The following is a 6,000-nucleotide window of genomic DNA, read 5'->3' on the forward strand; positions in this document are numbered from 1 at the left end:
GTCTACTGTCAACCCAGTCGATACCCAGTCTACTGTCAACCCAGTCGATACCCAGTCTACTGTCGACCCAGTCGATACCCAGTCTACTGTCGACCCAGTCGAGTACCGAGTCTACTGTCGACCCAGTCGATACCCAGTCTACTGTTGACCCAGTTGGTGTCAATAAGTTCGGCGCCCCGCCGGTGTTCTGCCTGAAGACCGACGCTGATGACCGCCTCACATCCCAATGCCTGACCGGTCACGTCATCGAGGAGTTCTCCACCACCAAGGGTGTCATCGCGTGTGGTTCGGCGTGCTGGGATGAGCCTCGATGCCGCTCCTTCAGTCTGCGACAGGTCAACCGCGGAGAGAAGATCTGTCAATTGAATGACATCACTCGCAATGAAGCCGGCAAGAACGACATGGTGTTTGACAATTATTGCTGTAATATCAATATCTAAGTATTACATTATATCTAAACATTCTATGAGACTAATTTGGCGACAGCCATTTTCTGAGGTGGAACCAGGATCGAGCGAGTCGCTCTCAGGTAGTACGCATGCGCTCTAGTGCTCCTTCGACCAATAGGGTTACTAGTCTGGTTCTCAGACCAAAAGATTCTGACTATTCCCGATGAATCTTTAGGTCCGGTAGCCTCCGGTAATACATTGTATTACAATTTAGGTCACGTGACTAAAACGGGAGGAATTCCTCTTTTTTCCGAAAATTTCCGAATTTTACCGAATTCGTTTCGTCGACAATCGGATAGCGCCCGTCCCGCCCGAGTATTTCCGAATATAATATAGGTTTAATTAACTGCTAATTGCTTATTAAAAAATTTTTTAAAATGAGTTGATAATTAATATTCATTGCTTTCATTTAGAAAATTTGAAACTCAACGACGATTTTGTGCATCAAATATACTCGGATCGTATCCATGGGCGAACTTTTTGCTGCGTCATGTACAATTTTGAATTTGACGACCGTTACTGAGATTTTCCAAAACTCGGTCTTCATTCGGCTCCGCCTGCTAACAGTGCTTATTTGGGTGCCTAATTTTGAAGATTCCAGATCAACATTAGTCAATGTTATCTTACAGAAACATCAAACTGTATTATCATAACTGTATGATATTACGAAGCAAGTGATTTACTTAAAAATTTGATCAGATCGAACATTAAAAGCTAAAAGTGATAAAGCGAAATCGGAAACGAAGCCGAGCTTTGAGGAAGGGCCATCAATGTCGTCATGTTTATTTTTAGCCACGGAGGCTGCCTGACCTATTAAGATTCATCAGGAATAGTCAGAATCTTTTGGTCTGGGAACCAGACTCTAGGGTTACCAACATGAGCGCGCCATGCGCGTGGTTCGCTGGTACCCCCCCCCCCCCCGCCCTGCAAACAGGACGCTGGGATACTCTGATGAATTCACGCTCTGATTGGTTGGAGTTTTCGTCACCAGTGACCTGCGCGTCATCAAGGTCATGAATCTCTAAGGTTTGAAACGGCCGTTAAGACTGATTCATTACTCTTTTATTCCAGTTTAGAGATTTTTTTTTTCTCGTTGAAAACTTGATGAAATTCTGTAAAACCTGTGTTGTAAATTTACAATTCCCGTCACTCGCTCAGGCTCCGTTTCGAATCACGAACAAGGGCGGATCCAGGGGGGGGGCAAAGGGGGCCATGTCCCCCCCCCCCAAAAAAAAAAAACGAAACCAATTTTTTTTTTTTTTATGTGACATCGCAATAAAGGCAGGCAATGAGTACACCACCATCTTTTCCTCAAAAAAAACATTGGTTAAAGTGGTCAGAAATTGCCTCAGATCGCACCACAGAGCATCTAGAATCCAAAATTTTTCCGGGGCCCTTAAGCGGGCCCCGAACCCCACGCGGTAATTTTTTTGACCCACTTTTTTGGGGGACCAAAAAAATTTTTGGCCCCCCAAAAAATTGTGTTCTGGATCCGCCCTTGATCACGAACGGTCGGATTGCATTATGCGACGCTCAAAATGTTGTCCACATGGTCCGCAATGAAACAGAAATCACATCCGGTATGGAATGTGCGCAATTATGGGAAGTTTTCGGACAGCATTTGCGCACATTGTCTAACTGCGATCTTGAACAGCTGCAGCCAGATGCTTTATAGGTCATAGGCCACTTCCTTCCAAGGGCGGATCCAGAACACAATTTTTGGGGGGGCCAAAACATTTTTGGATTCTAGATGCTCTGTGGTGCGATCTGAGGCAATTTCTGACCACTTTAACCAATGTTTTTTTTGAGGAAAAGATGGCGGTGTACTCATTGCCTGGCTTTATTGCGATGTCACATAAAAAAAAAATGTTTTCGGTTTTTTTCGGGGGGGGGGGCATGGCCCCCTTTGCCCCCCCCCCCCCCCCCCGGATCCGCCCTTGCTTCCTTCACAAGATTCTGTGAAGCTCATCAGAGTATCCCAGCGTCATGTTTGCAGGGCGGGGGTACGAGCGAATGCGCTTGGCAGCCTCGACTCCGTGGGCGCGTGTGCATGGCGCAGCAAATCGTACCCATGGACACGAGGTGGTGCACGTGGGCGTGGTTCCACCGCAACAAAAAAATGACTTCTAATTTTGTTCGCCAATTAGTCCATCAGATAAGACATATTTGGCGAAAAACTCATTATTGAGACGCAACCCTGACGCCAAGTTAAAAATGCCGCGTCAATATAAAACACCTTCGGCGAAGCTTTTAATTTTGGTAATTATGGCCTAAGTACAATATAGCAAATGCTTCAAGGGCAATGCTGGGATGCAATTAAGCTAATTCAGATTCGTTGCCAAACGGTTTCCATATAACTGCAGTTTAATCGGTATTTTACCATGCAATGCACTTTCCTTGAGTTGGTATTAAATGTAGGCTTTCATGGCGACTTAATAATCAGTTAATTGAACAGGAAGATTAGAACGGAAAGGCTGCTGATATGACTTAAAAGAGGAAAGTAAATTGTTGCCTATGGTTTCCATTATGTTGCTATATACACGGTGAGAATTTGGCGATCAGCAGATCACTCCTAACACAGACGTTCGTCAAGACAGTATGGTCTTTTTAGTATTTGACACGCACGCCTAACAACGCCGCACACCAATTCACTGCTCAAAACATTTCTTCGATTGATTCCTGTTTTAAAAGCAAAGTGTCGTAAGACATTTAACAAACAATTAACTACGAACGATTTGCAACTCAAGCCAGTACATTGCATTCAACCTACAGTAATGGAAACACTGATGTCGCTTGTGATCGTACTCGTCGGTGTTGGAGCAGATGCATTCTGCCCTGACTGTGAGTGGTTTAATGGTACAGGCTATTGTGTGACCAACGAACGGATGGAGTGGGCAGAAGCTAAAATTGCCTGCACTGGCACAGGAGGCGGTTTGTGGGCCCCTGGTTCTGATAGCGAGCAAGATTTTATCTCTGACATGGTCTCTAAAGAGGGAGGCTCTGTCTACTACTGGATCGACTGCTCCAAGTTATCATCAGGCGGTTGGGTTCATTCCGATGGTACTCCGTGTGAGAACGCTAACTGGGATTCCGCCTTTCCACGGGGTTACCAATGTGCGTTTTGGTACTCATTTAACCGCAATTGGTATGATCAGCCGTGTTCTAGTGAATATAGGCCTAATGCTATTTGTTCGCTGTGTCAAGATGTCAACCCAGCCGATACTGAGTCTACTGTCAACCCAGTCGATACCGAGTCTACTACCAATCCCATCGATGCCGAGTCTACTGTCGACCCAGTCGATGCCAAATCTACTGTCAACCCAGTCGATAGCGAGTCTACCAATCCCATCGATACCGAATCTACTGTCAACCCAGTCAATACCCAGTCTACTGTCGACCCAGTCGATATCAAGTCTACTGTCAACCCAGTCGACACCGAGTCTGCTGTCGACCCAGTCGATATCAAGTCTACTGTCAACCAAGTTGGCGTCAATAAGGTCGCTGCCCCGTCGATGTTCTGCCTGAAGACCGACGCTGATGGCCGCCTCACATCCAAATGCCTGACCGGTCACGTCATCAAGGAGTTCACCACCACCAAGGGTGTCATCGCGTGTGGTTCGGCGTGCTGGGATGAGCCTCGGTGCCGCTCCTTCAATCTGCGCCAAGTCAGCCGCGGAGAGAAGATCTGTCAATTGAATGACATCACTCGCAATGAAGCCGGCAAAAACGACATGGTATCTGACAAATATTGCTCTAATTTCCAAATCTAAATACATTGTCTAATAATAAGTTGTTAGAAAAGTTGCTATATTAAGGTGGAAAACGCTAAGGACTTTTGTAGGGATTTTGTTCAGAAGAAAACAAAGTAACTGAAAGTTCAATTCTGCTGAGAAAAAAAAATAATATTAAATTTTTCTCACTTTCATTTGCGAGAGAAGTTAATCGATATATCTTGAACGCCTTTATTCGGTAGAAGTTCAATTCTGCTGAGAAAAAAAAAGTAATATCAAAATGTTCTCGCTTTTGCGAAACAAGTAAATCTTTCAACATATCTTGAACGGCATTCTAGAGAAACCTTTGAAGCAAGGTCGCTCGGGAATAGTGGATGAACTGGCAAACGCCAGGCGCTGGGAAAACAGTTTTAATTTTAATCATAAAATTGTTCATACATGTAAAAGTTTTGAAATTTGCTAGCATTTTTCCGTATTGTGTTAACCATTGTGAGAATTCACATTTTGCATCTCCTTTTTGCATTGTTCCGTATTGTGTTAACGATTGTGAGAATTCACGTTTTGCATCGCCTTTTTGCACTTATTTTTTTCAATTCACATTTTAGAAAATCAACTTATTAAAGTGATTTCAAAAACATTTAAGATTAAAATATAGTGTGTCTTGCTTGCATGGAGATATAGGACCGCTTTTATTTTGATAATGCCTAAAAAAACCCAGTAAGCTAAACATCCATTTAACAGCATTCATGTAGATAGTAATATTAGGTATGCTCGGATCGTTCAGGAAACCTGAATGAATTTGTGCTAGTGTAGACGACCTTTGAAATCACTTTAAATTGCAACGCCTTTTATTATACAGGGGTGAGTAAAAAAAAGCACGAAACCCAAATGTCAGGACAATTGTTTTGTAAAGTTCTGCATGTAACATGCGCTTCAAAATCTAGTATATAAAAGCCCAATTCATTAGCTTTTTTTAGTACAAGAATCATTCAAATCACGCATGTAATTTTCAAGTAGAGGAATTTTAAACACAACCACCGTTTTAAGGTTCTGTCCACAGATCACAACAGGGGTAAGCGGGTTTTTTTCTTCAGTTTTTCAGCAAAACGAAAACAATTCACACACATCCCTATGTGAAGTGTTTTCGTTTTGCTGAAAGAACACTTACTTTTTTGTGATCCGTGGACAGAGCTTTAAAACGGTGGTTGTGTTTAAAATTCCATAACTTAAAAATTACATAAGTGATTTGAATGATTCTTGTACTAAAAGAAAGCTGATGAATTGGGCTTTTATATACTAGATTTTGAAAGTGCCACATGCAGAACATCACTTAAACAGTGGTCCCGACATTTGGGTTTCGTTTTTTTTACTCACCCTGTATTAGATAAGATAATAAATGCCAATTACGATGCAATATAAACATTGCGTCTAAGAAAAAAACACGAGTATTACATCTCTCCGACAATAAAACTATCATTGTATATTATTGGCTATTATCGTTTGAAAGTATTTAACATCTCTTCGTAGGAGGATTTTCATGTGTTTCATCACTTTTCGCACCTACTTAAAGATTTGAAATTTTTAAATGTATGAAGAAATTTAACGTAGTGGTGACAGTAATTTTAAGCTGTTTTAATTCTTTAATGATAAAGTTACAGTTGGATACGAGGAGAGACATTAACCTTGACGATGTATCCCATTACATGTCGTACAACACCAAGTCAACATCGAGCTAGTTTTCATTGTTCAAACTCTGTGTTGCCTTTTTGCTTAATTAAACAATGTGAAGTTATAAGAAGATTTGAAATGAGGATTGATGT

Source organism: Patiria miniata, unplaced genomic scaffold (genome assembly GCF_015706575.1).
Source record: "Patiria miniata isolate m_02_andy unplaced genomic scaffold, ASM1570657v1 HiC_scaffold_30, whole genome shotgun sequence".
Classification (NCBI taxonomy): Eukaryota; Metazoa; Echinodermata; class Asteroidea; order Valvatida; family Asterinidae; genus Patiria; species Patiria miniata.